A 26654-nucleotide genomic window follows, 5' to 3' on the forward strand; every position below is an offset into this window, starting at 1 on the left:
TTTGGGTTCTTCCAGAAGGTAATCTGAGGCAAAGATTAGAGAGCAAGCAATTTATTTAGCATGTGATCCCAGGACACAGGAGAACGGGGAAGTGAGATGGGGGCAGGAAGGCAGACAATACAGATGCATCATCAAGACAGTTACCACTGGGAGAGGCTGAGTCTCACTCCTGGAAGTTCTGGGAGCCAGTGCAGACTGCCCGGCCATCTCAGGGGTCCCACTCAGGGGCAAAGAGCTGGGTTCAATACCTACCAGCCCTGGCTGAGGGCTGCTCCCAGGGGTGGGCGGGGAAGGGTTCATCCTGGTACTCCAGGCTGCCACATGGGCGGAGAGAAATGTCCAGCTAGTGGCTGAAAGGGGACTGGGTGTACCGCGGTGCTCGGGGCCCAGGATCTTAAAATGGACGCCCAGTCTCTATGGAATAAATGAGGAAGTCTGAGGGACTGAAGCCAGCAGAAGAGAAGGCAGTTTCACACCTGCCCTGCCCCACTCCTCCCTTCAAGTCAGTATCTCGGATTGGGGTGGGGGGAGAGAGTGTGTGTTTGGGTTCGGCGTGCGTTTGAGGAGTTCAGCGGTTTTTCTTCAGCTGTTTGGAATGTTTGAGGAGAGACTAGGTGAGGGAAGGCTGAAAGGAGTTGCTACTTGAGATTTAAAGAAACGCCCAAGGAGTACCAGGCTTTGTGCTCTAATGCAGGCTGAACGCATCTCATTTGTCAGCCCGTGCTGGGAGGCCAACCAGAGAGGCACGAGGACAGGGATGTTTATCATTCCTGAAAGGGCTACGGACAAAGATCCCAGCTGTGCTTAAAGCCTCACTATTCAAAGTGTGGTCCCCCCAAAGGAGGCATCTCCAGTCCCATCCCAGAACCCACATCTAAATTTCAAAAAAATCTATCTATATATCTAAAAAGCACGGCTACAGACTACAGTAATTCACCAAGTGTTCTCTGCATAAAGAGTATGTTCAGCGACTGTGACTCCTACCAAAGTCAAATGGAAGGTATTTGCTCCATTTCAGGTTCATGTGCTCTATTCAGTTTGTCAAATTAACTTCAGATTTGCTGAATGGAATAATTTGGGACAAATTTGGGACAAAGGGAGATAATCGTGTCAACCTGCAAACCTGGGTTTAATCACAACAAAATAAAGCATACTTTAGTTTTTCAAAACCTCTTTCATTTATTTCATTCTTCCCTTTTTGCCTCCTTGGCAAAAATAGGAATCACTGCTTAATAAGCCTGTACCATTCTAAGACTATTCATGTGGGTAAACCTTTGCCTCAATATCTGTAAAATACATTTGACAGTTCCAGGAGTGTCATTCATTTCAAAATAATCACGTGTGTATATCACAGGAAAAAAAGTTAAAATTCTTAAGAAATTTTAAAATGACATTTTGATATAGGCAGCTGGTAAAGGAATAAATGAACATACAAACACTCTTAGAAAAAAATTAAAGAAAAACAACTCATACTAAAACAATTCAACTTATGAATAAAAAGCCTCAACATGGTATATGGATACAGCTATGGAAGTATACACAGAGGTGGTTACTAATCCTAATTGCATTCAGAGTACTAAATAACTGACAACCATGAAAGTAAGTAGAAATACATTAGAAGCCTTCTTTAGATGGCATCCTCGACTCAATGGACATGAGTCTGAGCAAACTCCAGGAGATGGTGGACAGGAAAGCCTGGCATGCTACAGTCCATGGGGTCGCAAAGAATCAGACACGAGTAAGCAACTTCACGACAACATCAAAAGCGTTCTTTTTTAGGTATTGAAGGGGAGCAGAATATGACATCTCAAAATGTCTCTTTGGTGTAAGAATTATCTTGAGGCTGATTATTTTTAAGAAACAGCATACAAAGAAGAAGCTCTGAAAAGCGAGCAGAAGTGACCCTTATGTAAGAGATATTTACACATATAAGGGGAACCTCCATTTGTAAGGGTTTCTCCCTCTCCATACCAGAACAGTCACTTTAAATCTCTAGAAACACTTCTCAATGGAGAAGGCAAGGACTTAAATCTGCATAACACCCCAACTGTTGTTCACTGTGCTTTTCCTGATAATTCCTAGAAATGGCCTCCCCCACCCCACAAAAAATCTTTTGTCTTTAGTGGAAGACGGTATTGAACATAGTGGGGCCTGGGCCATTTAGGGGGAGTTATTCTGTTTTCATGGGTCTCTCCCATGGATACAGGAGGATATATATTATTAAACTCCTGTTTGTTTTTCTCCTGCTTTTTAATAATCTGTCTTTTTATTACGGGGGGGGCGGGTCTCAGCCAAGAACCTAGGAGGGTAGAGGGAACGTTCTTTTTCTTCCCCTATAGCATTTACAGAGTAGAAATGCACATGAGAAAAACATCTCCTGCCCTATCGGTAAACAAAGGATGTCACCGTCAAGAGTGATTGCAGCCCTCATTGAGCTGGTGAGCCCTGAGGAAACTCAGGAAAAGAATATACCTGCCATCTAGCAGCCATCAAACTGCAGCCATTCCCTATCATGAGCCCCGAGGAAACTCGGGGTGAGAAAACACAGGCTACAGGCCCCAGACAGCTGAAAGTCTTAAAAAGTCTTGGTCGCTCAGTCGTGCCTGACTCCTTGTGACCCCATGAACTGTAGCCAGGCTCTTCTGTCCATGGGATTTCCCAGGCAAGAATATTGGAGTGGGTTGCCATTCCCTTCTCCAGGGGATCTTACTGACCCAAGGGTCAAACTTGCATTGCAGGCAGATTCTTTACTGTCTGAGCCACCAGGGGAGCAGACCAAGATAGCTGAGGGACATATCAAAGGAATGATGTCAGTGAACCCAGACTCTTGCATCTTCCCATACACAGAAAGTGAAAAACTGAAAGTGTTAGTTGCTCAGTCGTGTCTGACTCTTTGAGACCTCATGGACCGCAGCCCACCAGGCTTCTCTGTCCATGGGGTTTTCCAGGCAAGAATACTGGAGTGGGTTACCATTCCCTTCTCCAGGGGACCTTCCCAACACAGGTTCTCCTCATTGCAGGCAGATTCTTTACCATCTGAGCTACTAGGGAAGCTCCCAAACATAGAAAAGCATTGAATTCCTTAACTTGGGATATCTAGTTTTCTTTAATTAACAATAATCTTTTGACATTCAGATTACCTGCCCTTTGTTGCAAAACTTCTATATAATCAGCCTCTCCGCCTCGGCTCCTCAGAGTAGTTCCCTTAAGGTTACTTGAGATGCTGTCTCCAGGGCTTGAAGTCCTAAAAATTCCTGCCAAATAAAACATAACTATCAACTTTTGGATTGCCAATATTTTTTAAGTCAACATACACATGTGTTCATCAAAAGACAGGTACAATCCACAGTGCTATATTTAATACGGATAACCAACAAGGACCTACTGTATGGCACAAGGAACTCTGCTCAATGTTATGTGGCAGGCTTTATGGGAGGGGAGTTTGGGGGAGAACAGATACAGGTATAAGTGTGGCTGAGTCCCTTCGCTGTTCACCTGAAACTATTACAACAATGTTAATCAGCTATTTCTGAATACAAAATAAAAAAGTGTAAAGAAAAAAAGGTATGTGCAAGAGTGTTCCTCACAACAATATTCATAAAAGCCAGAAATGGGAAACTAACCAAAGGTTCATCAATAGTAGAAAGAATAAATTGCGGTAGAGTCATGCAATGGAATACTATTCAGTAACTGCAACACACAACACAATGGATGAATCTCCCAAACAAAAATGAAAAGTCAGGTATCCTGTGTGGTACTATATATATGAAATTCAAGGGCAGACAAAATCAATCTATGATATTAGAATCAGAATAGTAGTTACTTTTGGGGGGTGGGAGTGCCCAGAAGGAGACATGAAGAGGACTTAAGGGAGCCGCTCATGTTCTGATTCTTGATGGGGGACTGGTGATAGGGGTGTGCAAAGCTGGTGAAAATTCACTGAGCTATACACTTATAATACATATAGTGTATACTTCATTAAAAAGTTTAATTTTAGAAACATATGTATACACATTTTATCCACTTTCACAGATGAGTCAAAAAGAATAAGACTCTATATATCTAAGAAATACTGCTTGCCACACTTGCCTACTTTCACTAAAAATGGATGATAGAAAGAAAATAACTAATAATGACGTATGGTGATAAATATCAGGAGAGTGAACAACGGTACACAGCTCTTGACTCACATATATGAACTATGGATATAAAATGAGCAGTGATCCAATATAAAAAATAAATACTACTGGGTGGGCTTCCCTTGTGACTTAGCTAGTAAAGAATCTGCCTGCAATGCAGGAGACTTGGGTTTGATCCCTGGGTTGGGAAGATCCCCTGGAGAAGGGAACTGCTACCCACTTCAGTATTCTGGCCTGGAGAATTTCATGGACTGTATAGTCCACGGGGTTGCAAAAAGTTGGACACGACTGAGCAACTTTTACTTTCACAAGGGTAATGGTTTCTCCCAATACTCCAAAACATGTGATATATTCTGTCAAAAGTTAATTATCTGGATAGCAAAATCACTAGTGGAGGTCATTTGTACTGATTGTTCCTGGAAGCTTCAATATTATATAGAATGTACTATTAGAGTTTACCTAAAAATCATGGCTAATTTTCAAATTATGTCTAAAAGGGAAATCACTCTGGCATACATCCTCCTAATCTTTCTCCTTCTCCTTCCATATATTCAATTTGTGAATACCTAGAAGGTTTAGAAACTTTACATGTCTAAAACCCAAGGGAAACGTGTCCAAGTTTTTTAAAAATCTGAGAAGCAGTCCTATAGTTAGGACCAGAAGAGTCCCCCACTAAAAAATGTGACATTGGTGATCTCTGGAATTTTATCCCTGTTTTTTTCTTGGTAAAACGTAACTCCCTTCTGTCTGGAAACTCTAATAATTAGGATCCTAATACATAGATATTAATTTGTTCATCAGATCACTGTTCTCACCAGCAGCTTCTAGACTTAGCCCAGAGACACGAATTTCTGGAGAAAGAGAACATTTACTCAGTGTCTTTCATGTGACTGAGTGACTTTCATTTCATGTGCTGGAGATCATGTTAGGTAGTTTAAATTTATTGCTCATTCATTCATCTAACTGAATACCTACTGTATACCAAATACTAGGTACTAGGGGTAAAGCATGGGCCCTGCTCACATTCTATCATGGGAGCAGAGGGGTGGGGCAGAGAAGGAAAGGGGAACAATAAATATACAAATAAAGAATAAAGCTAATATAATGATAAGTGCAGTGTTGAAAATTACAGTAAGGTGAGAATGATACAGTGAGTGACTTGGAATCTATTTTGGATGAAGGAACCAGAGGTGATACTTAAACTGAGAGACGAATGATGCCAGCCAGAGAAAGATGAGGGAGGGGCAGAGAGAACATTCCAGAGAGAATGGTTAGTACAAAAGACCAGAAGGAGCATAATGTGCTGGAAGAATTAAAAGGAGGAAGTATGGTCTGCAACAGACAAGAGCAGGGGTCAGAACATGGCAGAACACCATAATCCAGCAGGGGAGTGACATCATCCAGTTAATACTTCTAAAGAGATGCTCCAGCTGCAATGGGAACTGGATTATAGGCAGCCACTACAACCGTCCAAGAAAGATAGTGGCAGAAGGAAGAATTGTGGAGGAGTCAAAGTAGAGAGGTTGGAACACCTGGAATATACTCTGGAAGTCAAAGTGACAAGATCTGTTAATAGGCTGGATGTGGGGCAGGAAATTTTTAGGCTTAGAGCTTGAACAACTAGATGGACCTCATGGTGTCATACACTGGGATGGTCTCATGGGGAGAGACTCAAGCATGGCATGGAGATGGCAGGGAATCAAAAATTTGCTTTAATCAAAAATGTGGATTAGTAGATCTCTTTTCCTGTTTGTTTCAAGATTTTTGAATTTTTATATTTAAAAAGCACAAAATGGGGACCTCCCTAGTGGTCCAGTGGTTAAGACTCTGCCTTTCCACTGTAGGGGGCACAAGTTTGATTGCTGGTCAGGGAACTGAGTTTCCACATGCCATGTGGAGCGGCAAAATAAATAAAGGCACAAAATGTTTAAGAGCATGATTTTTCCTATACTTTCTTCCATTTTTCATTTCTATAACCCTCATTTCTCAGTCTGTTAATAGTTCAAGTTTCCCCCAAAACTTCCAGCATTCTTAGAAGTAGTCAACTTATCAACATCGTTTTCTAGTGTTTCTCAATGAAAGTTTTGAGCCAGTATTTAAAGATATTTTTGAGACAATTTCCACTACACAATAAGATCAATTTTATGTTTTAACCTAACAGTGGTAGTGCAGTGTGAAAGCCATGCTAAAGAGGCTGGAGTTTACTTCTTAAAATCAGTGTAGACAAGGGAGTTCTGGAGATCTGATGTACAGCATGGTGACTATAGTTAATAGTGACTGTACACCTGAAGTTTGCTAAAGGGGTAGATCCTAAGTGTTCTCACCACACACACACACACACACTCTCAGAGACCTAACTGTGAGGTGACAGATACATTAGTTAGCTTGAGTGCGGTGATCATTTCACAGTGTGCGTTTGTGCTCAGTCGTGTTCAACTCTTTGCAACCCCATGGACTGTAGCTCGCCAGGCTCCTGTGTCCTTGGTAAGAATACTAGAGTGGGTTGCCATTTCCTACACCAGAGGATCTTCCCAACCCAGGGATCCAACCTGCGTTTTCTACATCTCCTGCATTGGCAGATTCTTTACCACTGGCGCCACTTCGGAAGCCCCTCGCAATATACACATAACCAAAACATCAAATTGTACACCTTGATATACAATTCATACTGCCAATAATATCTCAATAAAGCTTGACAGAAGGGCAGGGAGTACATATGAGTCTTTTAAAAGAATGAATTCGGGGGGAGGATAGAAGATGGCGGAGGAATAGGATGGGGCAACCACTTTCTCCCCCACAAATTCAGCAAAAGAACATTTGAACGCTGAGTAAATCCCACAAAACAACTTCTGAATGCTGGCAGAGGACATCAGGCACCCAGAAAAGCAGGCCATTGTCTTCGAAAAGAGGTAGGAAAGAGTATAAAAGATAAAAAGAGAGACAAAAGAGGGAGGGATGGAGCTCTGTCCCGGGAAGGGAAGCTTTAAAGAAAAAAAGAGAGAAGTTTCCAAACACCTGGAAACACTCACGGGCGAGTCTGTGACAAGCCTTGGAAACTCAGAGGGCCACATAACCGGGAGAAAAAAGAAATAAATAATTAAAACCTGCAGACTAAGTACCCAGAGGAAACTCTCAGTGGAGAAGCAGAGCAACCGCCCACACCCCCCACTAGCAAGCGGGGGCTGAGCAGGGAGGTGTGGGCGGCAGCGCTGAGAGAGAGGACCGGGCCTGAACGACCCGAGGGCAAGCTGAGGGCTCTAACGGGAGATAGCTAAGCAGACTGTGGGATAGCGACCCCGGGGAAAGGCAAAAAGCCTGCGAAAAGGTGAAAAGTCCCAACCTAAGACTCCGCCAGCCCCACTCACAGAACAAAGGACTGAGCAGAGCGAGCTGGCTGCAGGCAGCCCATCCCCCAACCCCCACCACCACAGGCAGGGAGGGCGGCCAGAGCCAGAAGGGGCAACCGCGGTCCCAGAGAGGCCTCCCATACCAAGCGGCAGGCAGGGTTCGTTGCTAACCGAGACTTCTTGGGTTTGGGCTGGTCGATATCCGCCTGAGAAGGTGAGCCAGTTGTACACCCAGAAAACCAAGCGGCAGGGACCAGGGAGGCAGTATGTCACAGCAACCGAGCTCGCCAAACGCCTGGTCACCTGAGCTGCTCAGACCAGGGAAGGCACAAAACGCAGGCCCAGCCAAGTCTGTGCCTTTGTGGAGTACCCAAGGACCTGAACCTGAGCCGCTCAGACCTGGGAAGTGCATGCAACACAGCGCCGGCCTCGGACAGTTCCCGACAGAGCAACCTAGAGCCTGAGCAGCATAAACAGGGAAAGAAGACACGCCGCAAGCGGGGGCAATCCCAGTGTAGCCGAGACACTGCACACACTCCCCACAGACGCCAGGGCTATTTGCTAGCAGCGTCCCTCCCTCCCCACAGCATGACTGAACAGAGAGAAGAAATCCAGCTCCACCCACCAGAACACCGACACAAGCTTCCCTAACCAGGGAACCTTGACAAGCCACCCGTCCAACCCCACACACAGAGAGGAAACTACATAATTAAGAAAACTCCACAAACTGTCAGAAGACGGAAAGGCCATCCCAAGCACAGCAGTATAAGTAAGATGAAGAGACAGAGAAATACCCAGCAAGTAAAGGAACAGGATAAATGCCCACCAACACAAACAAAAGAGGAAGATATAGGGAATCTACCTGATAAAGAATTTCGAATTTTAATAGTGAAAATGATTCAAAATCTGGAAAGCAAAATGGATTTACAGATAAATAACTTGGAGAAAAGGATTGAGAAGATGCAAGAAAGTTTTAATAAGGATTTAGAGGAAATAAAAGAGTTAATATATAATAAATAATGCAATAGATGAAATCAGAAACACTTTGGAGGGAACAAACAGTAGAATAACGGAGGCAGAAGACAGGATAAGTGAGCTAGAAGACAGAACTGTAGAAATAAATGAAACAGAGAGGGAAAAAGAAAAACGAATTAAAAGAAATGAGGACAATATTAGAGAGAGCTGGACTGTGAAGAAAGCTGATCGCCGAAGAACAGATGCTTTTGAACTGTGGTGTTGGAGAAGACTCTTGAGAGTCCCTTGTACCGCCAGGAGATCCAACCAGTCCATTCTAAGGGAGATCAATCCTGGGTGTTCACTGGAAGGACTGATGCTAAAATTGAAACTGCAATACTTTGGCCACCTCATGCGACGAGTTGACTCACTGGAAAAGACTGATGCTGGGAAAGGTTGGGGGCGGGAGGAGAAGGGGACGACCGAGAATGAGATGGCTGGATGGCATCACCGACTCTGTGGACATGAGTTTGAGTGAACTCCGGGACTTGGTGATGGACAGGGAGGCCTAGCGTGCTGTGATTCATGGGGTCTCGGAGAGTCGGACACGAATGAGCGACTGAACTGAACTGAACTGAACTGGGACAATGTTAAACGCTCCAACATTCGAATCATAGGAGTCCCAGAAGAAGATGACAAAAAGAAAGACCATGAGAGAATACTTGAGGAGATAATAGTTGAAAACTTCCCTAAAACGGGGAAGGAAATAGTCACCCAAGTCCAAGAAACCCAGAGAGTCCCCAACAGGATAAACCCAAGGCGAAATACTCCAAGACACATATTAATCAAATTAACAAAGATCAAACACAAAGAACAAATATTAAAAGCAGCAAGGGAAAAGCAACAAATAACACACAAGGGGATTCCCATAAGGAAACAGATGATCTTTCAAAAGAAACTCTTCAGGCCAGGAGGGAATGGCAGGACATACTTAAAATGATGAAAGAAAGTAACCTACAGCCCAGATTACTGTACCTAGCAAGGATCTCATTCAAATATGAAGGAGAAATCAAAAGCTTTACAGACAAGCAAAAGCTGAGAGAATTCAGCATCACCAAACCAGCTCTCCAACAAATACTAAAGGATCTTCTTTATAGACAGGAAACACAGAAAGGGTGTATAAACTCAAACCCAAAGCAATAAAGAAAATGGCAACGGGATCATACTTATCAATAATCACCTTAAACGTAAATGGGTTGAATGCCCCAACCAAAAGACAAAGGCTGGCTGAATGGATACAAAAACAAGACCCCCATATATGTTGTCTACAAGAGACCCACCTCAAAACGAGGGACACATACAGGCTGAAAGTGAAGGGCTGGAAAAAGATATTCCATGCAAATAGAGAACAAAATAAATCAGGAGTAGCAATACTCATATCAGATAAAATAGACTTTAAAACAAAGGCTGTGAAAAGAGACAAAGAAGGAAACTACATAATTATCAAAGGCTCAATCCAAGAAGAAAATATAACAATTCTAAATATTTATGCACCCAACATAGGAGCACTGCAATATGTAAGACAATTACTAACAAGTATGAAAGGGGAAATTAACAACAACACAGTAATAGTGGGAGACTTTAATACCCAACTCACACCTATGGATAGATCAACTAAACAGAAAATTAACAAGGAAACACAAACTTTAAGTGATACAATAGACCAGCTAGACCTAATAGATCTCTATAGGACATTTCATCCCAAAACAATGAATTTCTCCTTTTTCTCAAGCGCACACGGAACCTTTTCCAGGATAGATCACATCCAGGGCCATAAATCTAGCCTTGGTAAATTCAAAAAAACTGAAATCATTCCAAGCATCTTTTCTGACCACAATGCAGTAAGATTAGATCTCAATTACATGAGAAAAACTATTAAAAATTCCAACATATGGAGGCTGAACAACACACTGCTGAATAACGAACAAATCATAGAAGAAATCAAAATAGAAATCAAAATATGCATAGAAATGAATGAAAATGAAAACACAACAACCCAAAACCTCTGGGACACTGTAAAAGCATTGCTAAGGGGAAGGTTCACAGCAATACAGGCACAGCTCAAGAAAGAAGAAAAAAGTCAACTAAATAACCTAACTCTACATCTAAAGAAACTAGAAAAGGAAGAAATGAAGAACCCCAGGGTAAGTAGAAGGAAAGAAATCTTAAAAATTAGGGCAGAAATAAATGCAAAAGAAACAAGAGAGACCATAAGCAAAGATCAACAAAGCCAAAAGCTGGTTCTTTGAGAAGGTAAATAAAATTGACAAACCACTAGCCAGACTCATCAAGAAACAAAGGGAGAAGAAAAAAATCAATAAGATTAGAAATGAAAATGGAGAGATCACAACTGACAACACAGAAATACAAAGGATTATTAGAGAATACTATCAGCAATTATATGGCAATAAAATGGATAACTTGGAAGAAATGGACAAATGCTTAGAAAAGTACAACTTTCCAAAACTGAAGCAGGAAGAAATAGAAAATCTTAACAGACCCATCACAAGCACAGAAATAGAAGCTGTAATCAGAAATCTTCCAGCGAACAAAAGCCCAGGTCCAGACGGCTTCACAGCTGAATTCTTCCAAAAATTTAGAAAAGAGCTAACACCTATTCTACTCAAACTCTGCCAGAAAATTGCTGAGGAAGGGAAACTTCCAAACTCATTCTATGAGGCCACCATCACCCTAATCCCAAAACCTGGTAAAGATCCCACAAAAAAAGAGAACTACAGGCCAATATCACTGATGAACATAGATGCAAAAATCCTTAACAAAATTCTAGCAATCAGAATCCAACAACACAGTAAGAAGATCATACAACATGACCAAGTGGGCTTTACCCCAGGAATGCAAGGATTCTTCAATATCCGCAAATCAATCAATGAACTCCTTATTGCGAAGTTCAGACTTAAATTGAAGAAAGTAGGGAAAACCACTAGACCATTCAGATATGACCTCAATCAAATCCCTTATGATTATGCAGTGGAAGTGAGAAATAGATTTAAGGGACTAGATCTGATTGATAGAGTGCCTGATGAACTCTGGACGGAGGTTCGTGACATTGTACAGGAGACAGGGACCAAGACCATCCCTATGGAAAAGAAATGCAAAAGAGCGAAATGGCTGTCTGAGGAGGCCTTACAAATAGCTGTAAAAAGAAGAGAGGCGAAAAGCAAAGGAGAAAAGCAAAGATATAAGCATCTGAATGCAGAGTTCCAAAGAATAGCAAGGAGAGATAAGAAAGCCTTCCTCTGTGATCAATGCAAAGAAATAGAGGAAAACAACAGAATAGGAAAAACAAGAGACCTCTTCAAGAAAATTAGAGATTCCAAGGGAACTTTTCATGCAAAGATGGGCTCGATAAAGGACAGAAATGGTATGGACCTAACAGAAGCAGAAGATATTAAGAAGAGGTGGCAGGAATACACAGAAGAACTGTACAAAAAAGATCTTCACGACCAAGATAGTCACGATAATGTGATCACTGACCTAGAGCCAGACATCTTGGAATGTGAAGTCAAGTGGGCCTTAGAAAGCATCACTACGAACAAAGCAAGTGGAGGTGATGGAATTCCAGTTGAGCTATTTCAAGTCTTGAAAGATGATGCTGTGAAAGTGCTGCACTCAATATGCCAGCAGATTTGGAAAACTCAGCAGTGGCCACAGGACTGGAAGAGGTCAGTCTTCATTCCAATCCCAAAGAAAGGGAATGCCAAAGAATGCTCAAACTACCGCACAATTGCACTCATCTCACACGCTAGTAAAGTCATGCTCAAAATTCTCCAAGCCAGGCTTCAGCAGTATGTAAACCGTGAACTCCCAGATGTTCAAGCAGGTTTTAGAAAAGGCAGAGGCACCAGAGATCAAATTGCCAACATCCGCTGGATCATGGAGAAAGCAAGAGAGTTTCAGAAAAACATCTATTTCTGCTTCATTGACTATGCCAAAGCCTTTGACTGTGTGGATCACAATAAACTGTGGAACATTCTGAAAGAGATGGGAATCCCAGACCACCTGACCTGCCTCTTGAGAAACCTGTATGCAGGTCAGGAAGCAACAGTTAGAACCGGTCATGGAACAACAGACTGGTTCCAAATAGGAAAAGGTGTACGTCAAGGTTGTATATTGTCACCTTGCTTATTTAACTTATATGCAGAGTACATCATGAGGAACGCTGGGCTGGAAGAAGCACAAGCTGGAATCAAGATTGCTGGGAGAAATATCAATAACCTCAGATATGCAGATGACACTACCCTTATGGCAGAAAGTGAAGAGGAACTCAAAAGCCTCTTGATGAAAGTGAAAGAGGAGAGTGAAAAGGTTGGCTTGAAGCTCAACATTCAGAAAACAAAGATCATGGCATCTGGTCCCATCACTTCATGGGAAATAGATGGAAAAACAATGGAAACAGTGTCAGACTTTGTTTTTTTGGGCTCCAAAATCACTGCAGATGCTGATTGCAGCCATGAAATTAAAAGACGCTTGCTCCTTGGAAGGAAAGTTATGACCAACCTTGATAGTATATTAAAAAGCAGAGACATTACTTTGCCAACCAAGGTCCGTCTAGTCAAGGCAATGGTTTTTCCCGTGGTCATGTATGGATGTGAGAGTTGGACTGTGAAGAAAGCTGATCGCCGAAGAATCGATGCTTTTGAACTGTGGTGTTGGAGAAGACTCTTGAGAGTCCCTTATACTGCAAGGAGATCCAACCAGTCCATTCTAAAGGAGATCAATCCTGGATGTTCATTGGAGGGACTGATGCTAAAGCTGAAACTCCAATACTTTGGCCACCTCATGAGACGAGTTGACTCACTGGAAAAGACTCTGATGCTGGGAAAGGTTGGGGGCGGGAGGAGAAGGGGACGACGGAGAATGAGATGGCTGGATGGCATCTCCGACTCTGTGAACATGAGTTTGAGTGTACTCCGGGAGTTGGTGATGGACAGGGAGGCCTGGCGTGCTTTGATTCATGGGGTCGCGGAGAGTCGGACACGACTGAGCGACTGAACTGAACTGAACTGAACTGAATACACTACATGAACAAACTGAAAAATAAAATTCATATGATTATCTCAATAGATGCAGAGAAAGCCTTCGACAAAATTCAACATCGATTTATGATAAAAACCCTCCAGAAGATGGGAATAGAAGGGACATAACTCAACATAATAAAAGCTATATATGACAAACCCACAACAAACATTATCCTCAATGGTGAAAAACTGAAAGCATTTCCCCTAAAGTCAGGAACAAGACAAGCGTGCCCACTCTCACCACTACTGTTCAACATAGTTCTGGAAGTTGTGGCCACAGCAATCAGAGCAGAAAAAGACATAAAAGGAATCCATATTGGAAAAGAAGAAGTAAAACTTTCACTGTTCGCTGATGACATCATCCTCTACACAGAAAACCCTAAAGACTCTACCAGAAAACTACTAGAGCTAATCAATGAATACAGTAAGGTTGCAGGATATAAAATCAACACACAGAAATCCCTTGCATTCCTATACACTAATGATGAGAAAATATAAAGAGAAATTAAGGAAACGATGCCATTCACTGTTGCAGAGAAAAGAATTAAATACTTAGGAATGTATCTACCTAAGGAAACAAAAGACCTGTACATGGAAAACTATAAAACACTGCTGAAAATAATCAAAGAGGACATTGATAGATGGAGAAATATACCATGTTCATGGATTGGAAGAATATTGTGAAAATGAGTATACTACCCAAAGTAATTTATACATTCAATGCAATCCCTAACAAGCTACCAATGATATTTTTCACAGAGCTAGAACAAATAATCTCACAAGTTGTATGGAAATACAAAAAAACCTCAAATAGCCAAAGCAATCTTGAGGAAGAAGAATGGAACTGGGGTAATCAACCTGCCAGACTTCAGGTTCTACTACAAAGCCACAGTCATCAAGACTGTATGGGACTGGCATAAAGACAGAAATATAGGTCAATGGAACAAAATAGAAAGCCCAGAGATAAATCCACGCACCTATGGACACCTTATCTTTGACAAAGGAGGCAAGAATATAAAATGGAGAAAAGACAGTCTCTTTAACAAGTGGTGCTGGGAAAACTGGTCAACCACTTGTAAAAGAATGAAACTAGAACACTTCCTAACACCATACACAAAAATAAACTCTAAATGGATTAAAGATCTAAATGTAAGACCAGAAACTATAAAACTCCTAGAGGAGAACATAGGCAAAACACTCTCCGACATAAATCACAGCAGGATCCTCCATGACCCACCTCCCAGAATATTGGAAATAAAAGCAAAAATAAACAAATGGGACCTAATTAAAATCAAAAGCTTCTGCACAGCAAAGGAAACTATAAGCAAGGTGAAAAGACAGCCTTCAGAATGGAAGAAAATAATAGCAAATGAAACAGCTGACAAAGAATTAATCTACAAAATATACAAGCAGCTCCTGCAGCTCAATTCCAGAAAAATAAATGACCCAATAAAAAAATGGGCCAAAGAACTAAACAGACGTTTCTCCAAAGAAGACATACAGGTGTCTAACAAACACATGAAAAAATGCTCAACATCACTCATCATCAGAGAAATGCAAATCAAAACCACAATGAGGTACTATCTCATGCCAGAATGGCTATCAAAAAGTCTACAAATAATAAATGCTGGAGAGGGTGTGGAGAGAAAGGAACCCTCTTACACTGTTAGTGGGAATGCAAACTAGTACAGCCACTATGGAGAACAGCGTGGAGATTCCTTAAAAAACTGGAAATAGAACTGCCATATGACCCAGCAATCACACTCCTGGGCATACACACTGAAGAAACCAGAATTGAAAGAAACACATGTACTCCAATGTTCACTGCAGCACTGTTTATTGCAGCAAGGACATGGAAGCAACCTAGATGTCCATCTGCAGATGAATGGATAAGAAAGCTTTGGTACATATACACAATGGAGTATTATTCAGCCATTAAAAAGAATACATTTGAATCAGTTCTAATGAGGTGGATGAAACTAGAGCCTATTATACAGAGTGAAGTAAGCCAGAAAGAAAAACACCAATACAGTACACTAACGCATATATATGGAATTTAGAAAGATGGTAACCTTAACCCTGTATACAAGACAGCAAAAGAGACACAGGTGCGTAGAACAGTCTTTGGGACTCTGCGGGAGAAGGTGAGGATGGGATGATTTGGGAGAATGGCATTGAAACATGTATATTATCATATGTGAAACGAATCACCAGTCCAGGATTGACTCATGATACAGGATGCTCGGGGCTGGTGCACTGGGATGAACCAGAGGGATGGGATGGGCAGGGAGGTGGGTTCAAGACGGGAACACACGTACACCCGGGGCAGATTCATGTCAATGTATGGCAAAACCAACCAATATAATATTGTAAAGTAATTAGCCTCCAATAAAAAAAATAAAAATAAAAATTTTAATTGAGATGAAATTCACAAATGTAAAATAAATCACATTAAGCATCAAAAAAAAAAAACAATGAATTCATTCCTACTGTCTAGCACAGAGAACTCTATTCAATATCCTGTGATAAACCATAATGGAAAAAATTATGAAAAATAATATATGCATATAACTAAGCCACTTTCCTATATAGCAGAAATTAATACAATATTGTATAGCAACTACAATAACATTTTTTAAAGTGAATTAGTAAATCTTGAGGTGCGGGAACAGTCATGGGTACAGGTACTGGCATCCAGATGGAATGGAAAGCCGCAGACTGGATGGGTCATATCAGGAGAGCACATAGTCCTAGAGCCCGGGAAGGACACCAGCCTTTGTAGGTTGAGTAGAGGAGAAGGAGCCCGAAATGAAGACTTAGAACAAGTTACCGGCAAGAGTAGGAAAATCAAGAGAGTGTAGGGTAATGGAAGCAACAAGAAGAAAGTGTTCAAAATAGGAGGAAATGCTGCTGCAAAGGCAAGCACGATAAGCCAGAGAAGGAATAAATGATGAATTTGGCAACGTGGAGTTCATCGAGGTCTGCCAAGAAGAGCCCCACTCAGGACAGGACCCTGATTAGACTAGACAAGGGAAGAATGTGGGGCAATAAACTATATGCAGCCTTTTAAGTGGTTCCTCTGAGAGGCAACTAGAAATGTGGGAGCAACTGGAGGGGATACAGAGCCAATGGAGATACTACACATTAGATCATGATCATGAGCTGATGAGAACAACCCAGAAAAGAGAGGAGGATGCTCGGCAAAGCAGTAAAAAAAGAGGGAAATGGAATTATAAGTCAAGTCCTTCACAACTGGAGTACCAAAATAATTTAAGTAATTAATTACAGAGTATTGAAAAAACAGGAATTTATGAGTCTGTACTAATAATAAATACATGAATAAATAAATAAATGGCAGATAACCAAAAAGGACCTACTATATCACACAGGGAACTATACTCAATATTTTGTAATAACCTATGAGGGAAAAGAATCTGAAGAGGTATTAGAGAGAGACAGACAGAGACAGAGAGAGCACCAGCACTCTAGCGCCTGCGAGCCTCTACTACTAAAGCCCATGTGCCTAGAACCCATGATCTGCAACAAGAGAAGCCACCACAACAAGAAGCCCACGCTCTGCAACTAGAGTAGCCCCAGCTCACCACGAGAGAAAAAGCCCGAGCAGCAACAAAGACCCATCGCAGCCGAAACTATAAATAAATAAAAACTTCAAAATAAAAAGGAGAGGGAGGTGGTCTGTGTTCATTCTAAATGTTAAAGGGGAGCAGAATATGCCATCCCAAAATATGCCTCTTTGGCATATTGATTATTTTAAGCTGATTATGATGTTATTTTTTTTGGCTGTATTGGGTCTTTGTTGCAGCGCACAGACTTCTCTCTAATTGAGGCGTGCATACTCAGTGTCCCCTAGGCATGTGGGATCCTTGTTCCCCAACCAGTGATCAAACATGGGTCCCCTGCATTGTAAGGCAGACTCTTAACCACTGCACCACCAGGGAAGTCCTTAGGCTGATTGTTTTTAAGAAACAGCAGACACAAGAGAAGCTCTGAAAACCTGGTATAAGTTACCCTTTTGTAAGAGACATTTACATTTACAATGGACATCTTTCTTGCTATAACAGAGAAAGATGATTCTAATCTCTAGAAACTCTTCATCAATGTGCCTAACAACCTGACCCTTAGAATGTGACCCTTGTTTACTGTGCTTTGCCTTTTAGTCTTATAACTGGCCTCCCCCAAGCCAACATCTTTTATCTTTAGCTAGAGATAGCATTTAAGGTGGCTTGGTCCATTTCACAGTTTCTCAGTTTTCCTGGGTATCTCCCACGTATGCATGTTATTAAACCATTTGTTTTTCTCTAATTAATGTCTTTTCACTATAGGGAGGTCTCAGCCAAGAACCTAGAAGGGTAAAGGAAAAATGATTTTTCCTCCCCCACAATGCCAATGTCATAAAAGACAGAGAAAGGCTGTGAAAATGTTATAGGTTTAAAGAGGCTAAGAAACATGACAACTAAATGCCTGAACAACCCTAGATCAGATTCTGTACTAGAAGAAAAAAAGGCTATAAATGTCAGCAGGTTTATTTTCAAAATTAGAATACAGATGGCAGATTAAAAACAATATTGTACCAATATTAAATTTCCTAAAGTTGATAACTACTGTGATTATGTAAGAGAATATTCTTATTCTTAGAAAATCCATACTGAAGTACTTAGGAGTAAAAGCCATGATGAATGTAACTCAGCCTCAAATGGTTCAGGAAAATAATTATGTGCATGAAGAAGAGTGCAAAGGATAAAGCAAATGGGGTCAAATGTTAAGGACAGAAGATTCTGGTTAAAGGGTTTATGGATGTTCTTTCTACAATTTTTATGTTTGCAATTTATTAGTAAAGTTTGAAATTCTTTCCTTTTTTTAAATGGGGGAAAAAAAGAACATGTCCTTGAGAAGGCAAACAGAATGAGAAGTCCAGAGCCCAGCAAAGAAGCCGGTCTTTGACACACTGGGGATGTTTCAGTCAATTTCACAGGGAACAGTGGGGCATTTCAGTCAATTTCACCTGGGTACCTGTACACATGCTGGGAGTCTGGGTGGCGAGAAAACGAGGAAGATTCTGTCCAAAGAGACAGAGTCAGCAGCTGAAGTAGGAGACACAGAGAAAGTAAAAGAAGGGGTAAAAGAGCTGTTTTGGAAATTGGAAAGACACAGCCACTACTCAAGAGTGGTAGGATCCCCAGGCAATGCTGAAGAGCCATTTGTGGTTTATTAAGGTCAGGACCTGGACCTAGACATCAGTATTTATTCTAAAAACTTCCCAAGTCATTCAAATAGACAATCAGCTTTCAGAGCTACTGTGCTAAGGCCAGGTTTCTCAACCTCAGCATGATGGCTATTTGGGCCAGATAATTATCAGTGAGGAAAAAGGGATGTGGGGAGTCATTTTCTGTGCATTACAGGGTATTTAGCTACATCTCTGGTTTCTGCCCACTAGATGCCAATAGCACCACTACCTCTGCCAGTCATTATAACCAAAAATGCCCAGACATCCGCCCTGGGGGGTGGGGATTGACCCTGGTTGAGAGCCACTTATGCTAAGGGAATGAAACCTCTACTGAGTTCCCTCAGTGAGTTTATAATTAATCTCTCTATCCAAAACTTTGGGGTTCCCAGGTGGCGCTAGTGGTAAAGAACCTGCCTGCCAATGGAGGAGATGGAAGTGACACCGGTTTGATCCCTGGGTCGGGAAAATCCCGTGGAAGGTATGGCAACCCACTCCAGTATTCTTGCTGGAGAACCCTATGGACAGAGAAGCCTGGTGGATTATGGTTCATAGGGTCACAAAGAGTCGGACACGACTGAAGCAACTGAGCATGCACGCATCCAAAACTTTATTCCCTTTCCTGTCCCTTCTGACCTCGATCCTTTGCTAACTGAATACTAATCAACCAAGGTTAGACAACTAAAACTACTGTCATTAATAATATCACTAATGTACTGAAGTTGCTATTATAGACATCACCATTAATATACAAACTCAGGTTGTTTTTCCAGGGTAAGTTGAGGTAACAGACCTGGCCAGAGAATCGTAAACCAGAAACATCCTGACTCTCAAAGCTACAATGAAGAAATATCACAGAAACATCACAAGATGATGATTAATCCCAGCCTCTTTGTTCTTCGCCATTAAGAAAAGCCCCTAACTCAAAGATCAAGTTGGAGTGGATCTGAGGCTTGTCTCCCACTCCCTTGATTGGTGCCCTACAGTAAACCCTGACTTTGCTGCAAATACCCGGTGTCGAGTTTGGCTTTCTGTGCCACAGGCACACCAGCACTTGCTTGGGTACAGGAACAAAGGCCACAAACATGACATGTTTTTAAAGATCAAAAATTGTGTATCCTCCTCATTGCTATGAGTGCTGTGGTTAAAAACACAGGCTCTATGTCCATGCACGTTGCTGAAAATGACAGAATTTTATTCTTTTTATGGCTGAGTAATATTCCATTTTGTGTATATGTGTGTGTATATCACATCTTCTTTATCCATTCATCTGTTGATGGACAGTAAAATAAGTCAGAGAAAAAAAGCCAAATACTGTATGATGTCACTTATATATGGAATCTTAAAAATAATACAAATGAATGCATACAGCAAAACAGAAAGATTCACAGATATAGAAAACAAACTAGTGGTTACAACTGGGGAGAGGGAAGGGGGGCAAGTTAGGGGTATGGGATTACAAGATACAAACCACTATATATAAAACAGATAAACATCAAGGATGTGTCATATAGCACAGGGAACTAGAGCCACTATGTTTTATTAACATTTAATGGGGCATAATCTGTAAACAATACTGAATCAGTATGTTATATACCTGAAACTAATATATACTATAAATCAGCTATACTTCAATTAAAAAACCCACGCCTCTGAAATCAGATGGTCTGTGTTCAAACCCCAGATCTACTGCTTGTCATTTGTACGACTGCGGACAAAGGACACGCACAAACTTAACCTCTGTGTGCTTCAGTTTCCTCATCTGTAAAATGCTAATAGTACCCGCCTCGATGGTGGATGGGTGTGTTTGCTACATAAAGGACTGAGGAGCCTTGGGATACTTAGCAGCACATCTTAAATGCTAAAACCATGTTTATAACTTTCTGAAGGCAAAGACCATTCTAATAAATATGGTGGGGAAAAAAAAACAGTGGATACTGATCTGTACACTTAAATAAAAAATAGTACCTGTCCCAAGAGTTTGGGAGTGTTAAATGAGTTAACATAGGTAAACCAGTAAGAGCACCACCTGGCCAATAAATATTAGCTGTTAGTTATTACTATCCCCTGGAGAAGGGCATGGCAACCCACTCCAGTATTCCTGCCTGAAGAATCCCCATGGACAGAGGAGCCTGATGGGCTACAGTCCATGGAGTCGCAAAGAGTCAGACACGACTGAGTGACTAAGCACATATTATTATTATCACAGATGAGAAATGTAGTGGACCCCAGATGTCTGTTGATTTATGAACTACTTACATTAAAATACACTCTAAAAAATAAATAAAATAAATGACTCCTCTGGTGGTCCAGTGGTTAAGAATCCAACTTCTAGTGCAGGCGATGTAGATTCGATCCCTCGTCAGGGAACTAAGATCCCACATGTCGAAGGGCAATTAAGCCTGCTCACTACAACTACTGAGCCGGCGGATCTAGGGACTGTGTTTCACAACAAGAAAAGTCCACGTGACACAACAAAGACTCAGTACAGCCAAAATAAAATATACTCTTATGTTTAACTAAAGAAATTTCCACACCAAAACTGAACAAAAAGGCAGAGTGCTTTGAATTTCTCTTAAGATTAGTGATTGATTTCTTCTAGATTCTAGGTGCACTCATTCATCCATTCAACAAATACTTACTGAGCATCTACTATGTCCCACTGTTCTAGGTCCTGAGCAAGAGACACAAAGTCCCTGCCTTCTTGGAACTTGTATTCTAGCAAGGGGGAAAAAAAGACATGGAATTAGTGAATGAATAAATAAATAATATAATTGCAGATAATAATGTTACAAGAAAACAAAGTGGGGTGAATGGGGTGGACATTTCTAGTGGCAGGTAAGGAATGCTGATTTAGAGTGAGGATTAGAGAAGCCCCAAATGAAACAGATGGACAAGTTAGGAGATTATTTGGTGAAATGATGCTCCAGACAGGCAGCCCTGCAAATGCTAAGGCTGGGAAGCAGGGAAATTCTTTGGCTGACGTGATGAATAGTAAGAAGGCTGGCATGGCTGGAAAAGTATGGGAAGAATGGGGTAAAGGTCATACAGGGCCTCAGGCTACAGGAAGGAGCTAGGGGTCTAGTGTAAGCATGGTAGAGGATTTGAGCAGTAGATTTACAAGACTGCCTTTACTGGTAATTCTCTGGGGTCAGGGTGGGCGCTGGAGACTGGGTTACAAGCTACATATAAATTTGAGAGAAAAACTGAGGTAGCTACCATTATCTCCCTGGTGGCCCAGACGGTAAACAGTGTTAGTGTTAGCCGCTCAGTCATGCCCAACTCTTTGCGACCCCATGGACTGCAGCCCACCAGGCTCCTCTGTCCATGAGATTTTCCAGGCAAGAATACTGGAGTGGGTTGCCATTTCCTTCTCCAGGGGATCTTCCCAACCCAGGGATCGAACCCAGGTCTCCTGCACTGCAGGCAGATTCTTTACCGACTGAGCTACAAGGGAAGCCCTAGACGGTAAACAAGCTGCCTGCAATGCAGGACACCTGGCTTCGAGATCCCTGGGTCAGGAAAATCCCCTGGAGAAGGAACTGGCAACCCACTCCAGTATTCTTGCCTGGAGAATCCCATGGACAGAGGAACCTGGCAGGCTACAGTCTGGGAGGTCACACAGAGTTGGACACAACTAAAGCAACTCAGCATGCACCGTCATCTCAGGGTGTTAAAAATGAACTCACTTAGCATCATAACAGGATCTGATATAAAATGAATCTGTCCTGGACACAGTTCAGCAGTTTGGGGGCTTAAAAACTAAATTAACAGTTTTATAACAGTTTTATGAAAGAGTGTCAAATCAATGCAATGATCATCATTTTAAAATGAAGTACAACAGATGGAAGAGAATTGAAAATTTCAGAATACACTTCACAAAGGAAAAATGCATAATATTTCTTGAGATTCTGTTTCAATTATATACAGATATGTTCATACTGACCTGAGATTTATACTTCTCACTGTGAATGGTGGGCAGAAAAGTTTAAAAACCACTACCAAAAGCTACTTTACACATAAGACATCTACTTATTGTTCGTTCATTGTTCATTCATACAAAGTGGAAAATTCTTAAACAGATGGGAATACCAGACAACCTTATCTGCCTCCTGAGAAACCTGTATGCAGGTCAAGAAGCAACAGTTAGAACTGGACATGGAACAACGAACTGGTTCAAAATTGGGAAAGAAATATGTCAAGGCTGTATATTGTCACCTTGCTTATTTAACTTATATGCATAGTACATCAAGCGAAATGCTGGGCTGGATGAAGCACAAGCTAGAATCAAGACTGCTGGGAGAAATATCAATAACCTCAGATATGCAGATGACACCACCCTTATGGCAGAAAGCAGAGAGAAACTAAACAGTCTCTTGATGAAAGTGAAAGAGGAGAGTGAAAAAGCTGGCTTAAAACGCAACATTCAAAAAACGAAGATCATGGCATCTGGTCCCATCACTTCATGGAAAATAGATGGGGAAACAGTTGAGAGACTTTATTTTTGGGGGCTCCAAAATCACTGCAGATGGTGACTGCAGCCATGAAATTAAAAGACGCTTGCTCCTTGGAAGAAAAGATATGACAAACCCAGACAGTGTATTAAAAAGCAGAGACATTACTTTGCCAACAAAGGTTCATATAGTCAAAGCTATGGTTTTTCAAGTAGTCATGTATGGATGTGAGAGTTGGACCTTAAAGAGGGCTGAGCCCTGAAGAATTGATGCTTTTGAACTGCAGTGTTGCAGAAGACTCTTGAGAATCTTTTAGACTTCAAGGAGATCAAACGAGTCAATCCTAAAGGAAATCAACCCTGAATATTCATTGGAAGGACTGATGCTGAAGCTCCAATGCTTTGGCCACTAAGAAGAGCCAACTCATTAGAAAAGACCCTGATGCTGGGAAAGACTAAAGGCAGGAGTAGAAGGGGAAAACAGAGGACAAGATAGTTGGATGGCATCACTGACTCAATGGAGAAGAGGTTGAGCAAACTCTGGGAGATGGTGAAGGACAGAGAAGCCTGGTGTGCTGCAGTCCATGGGGTCGCAAAGACTGAGCAACTGAACAACATCATCTATTTATACATAAAAACTGCTCCTTTACTCTCTCTCCTTTCCTCACTATACCTGGCATCCCCTATCCCTTCCCTGTAGATGAGAATATTATAACATAGCTCCAAAGGTAGTTTCTTCCTGGTCTAAATAAAAACATATTGACTTCTGCTACACTATCTGCTCCTCCAGGGAAATCAAAATATGACCCTCCAAAGCCGGCAAGACTGACTCACCTCTTAACTGTTAGGCTACAAGAAATTTTAAAATGAAAATTTTTGAACATTTCGAAGCTAAAAATGAAATGCAAAGAAAACCTCCAGAAGGTACTAATAAGGGCAAATTCCAAAACTCCACAGCAAGCATAATACCTAGCACTAAGTTAGGAGAAGCATTTCCACCCGAGTCAGATGTTCCTCCTCCACCTGCTCCACAGGGCAGCCCAGCCACTAAGGAGAGCAGACACGTGGAGGAAAAAATATCAGGGGCAGGGAGGCATACCTATACCATTGCCATTTGTAGATAGCTTCTTTACCTTTAAAATTGCAGAAAATTGACTGAAATACTATAAGAATTAATGCAAGTTTAGTAACATGACCTGATTATGCTAGACCTACAAGAAAATTAAAAAGCCTGTCTATTTAATACTGTGTGTGCACACACACTCAGTTGTGTTCAACTGTTTGTGACCCCCATGGACAGGAGCCCGCCAGGCTTCTCTGTCCGTAGAATTTTCCAGGCAAGAATACTGCAGTGGGTTGCCATTTCCTACCCTGGGGGATCTTCCTGACCCAGGGATCAAACCCACCACTCTTGCGTCTCTTGCATTGACAGGCAGATCCTTTACAATTCCACCACCTGTGAAGCCCATACAATAGCACAGTCATAATAAAATGAAGTGGAGAAAGAAGGACACAATTTCTAAAAGCAATACAAATTACACACAAAACAATCTAGGAATTCACCTAACAAGAATGTGTAGCACCTCACAGTGTGGTACTGGCATAAGAACAGATATACAAATCTATGGAACAGAATAGAGTTTGAAGTTCAAAGCACACACACAAAGTAAATTCATTTCTGATAAAGAGGTCAAGGGGATACAATGAGGGAAAAGTATAGTCTTTTCAACAAATGGTATTGCAACAACTGGCTATCTATATGGAAAAGAGTGAACCCTGACTCATACAAAAATTAACTGAAAATGAAGTAAAAAACCTACATATAAAAGGTACAACTATAAAATATCCAGAAGGCAGCATAAGAGAAAATCTTGCTAAACAGGAGGAAGACAATTTATGACAGGTTACTAAAAGTGATATTCACAGAAGGAAAAAACCTGATAAATTAGACTTTAACATTTACAACGCTTGCTCTTCAAAAGAAAAGTCATTAATTCCACGTATTATGAGGTATGAGTCAACTAAAACAGTCAAACTCACAGAGAGTAGAACGGTGGTTGCCAGGGGCTAGAGGGAGGGGGAAATGGGGAATTGCTGTTCGGAGGGTATAAAGTTTCAGTCATGCAAGAGGAAAACGTTCCAGCTATCTGCTGTACAACATCATGCTTATAGTTCACGAGACTGTACTGTACACTTCAAAATTTAAGAGAGTAAATTTCATGTTGCGTTCCTACCACAACTTTAAAAAAAAAATAAAATGAAATGGCAAGCCACAGACTAAAAGCAAATGTCTGCAATACATATATGTGACAGAGAACTTGTGTGCAGATATATGGAGAACTTTTATGATTCAGTAAGACAATATACAATTAAAAAACAGACATCTCATAAAAGATACACAAATGATCAAAAAGCACATGAAAAGATGCTCAACATCATTAGTTATCAGGGAAGTGTAGACTAAAACCACAGAGATGCCATCATAAACCTGCTGGAATAAAATAAGCTGACAATACCAAGCACTATCAAGGATGCTAAGCAATGGGACCTCTCCCACACTGGTGGGAGTGATAGAGTAGCCATTTGAGAAAAGTTCAGCAGTTTCTTATCAAGTTAAATTTACCACACAATACAGCAATCCTACTTCTGGGTTATTTACTGGAGTAAATGGAAAATTTACATTCACACAGAAAGCTGTATGTGAATGTTTATATTGGCCCTATTCATAATCACCAAAAGTTGGTAAATAGACAAACTATGGAATATTACTCAGCAATAAAAAGGAACACATTAGTGATTCACACAACATGAGTGAATCTCATATGCTACGTGAAAAAAGTCAGACTCAGAAGGCTACATCGCGTATGAAGCCATTCACAGGACATTCTGGACAAGACAAATTTATAGGGACAGAAAACAAACCAGTGGTTGCCAGGAGCTGTGAGTGGTGGGAGGGGTTGACTACAAAGGGTCTATAAGGAATTTTCTGGAGTGATGGACTTCTTCTAGATCTTGACCATGGTGGTGGTTACATGACTACCTGTATTTGTCAAAGCCTATAGAACTACATACTAAAAAGGGTGAATGTTATTGTAAATAAACTGCACTTCAACTTTTAAAGCATGGAATCAGCTCAAGAATTAATTAAGTAGATTTTAAAATGGAACAGAGTGTTCACAGACTTTTATTTGATTGAGGGAATTTATGATAATTTTTCCCAAATGTTTAGCCCATTTCTTAACATCCAACATCTCCTACCTCATACCATGCCCCTCAAATAATTTCCATGTGGATTACAGACCCATGTATTTTTAAAACCATAAACATTTTAAAAGAAAAATTGTTTTTCTCTATCTTAAGGTAGAGAATTTCTCAGTGAGGCATAAAAATCAGCTCCCAGGTTTTTTACTAAAGGCAGAA

General features: G+C 41.2%; 1 protein-coding gene across 2 annotated transcripts in view; it reads right to left on the reverse strand.

Annotated features, from left to right (window-relative positions):
• Positions 1–26654, reverse strand: part of ADGRG2 (adhesion G protein-coupled receptor G2) — a 129725-nt gene that overhangs the window by 100465 nt on the left and 2606 nt on the right. For both annotated transcript variants that reach the window (XM_088833629.1, XM_055438773.2), the window contains exons 2-3: positions 21424–21499; positions 3141–3254 (exon numbers count right to left, since the gene is read on the reverse strand). The gene's annotated coding sequence lies outside the window, so the exon portion shown is untranslated. The remainder of the gene's footprint in view (positions 1–3140; positions 3255–21423; positions 21500–26654) is intronic.

The sequence above is a fragment of the Moschus berezovskii genome, chromosome X (assembly GCF_049115385.1).
Source record: "Moschus berezovskii isolate FMDL1 chromosome X, NW_MosBer_1.0, whole genome shotgun sequence".
Classification (NCBI taxonomy): domain Eukaryota; kingdom Metazoa; phylum Chordata; class Mammalia; order Artiodactyla; family Moschidae; genus Moschus; species Moschus berezovskii.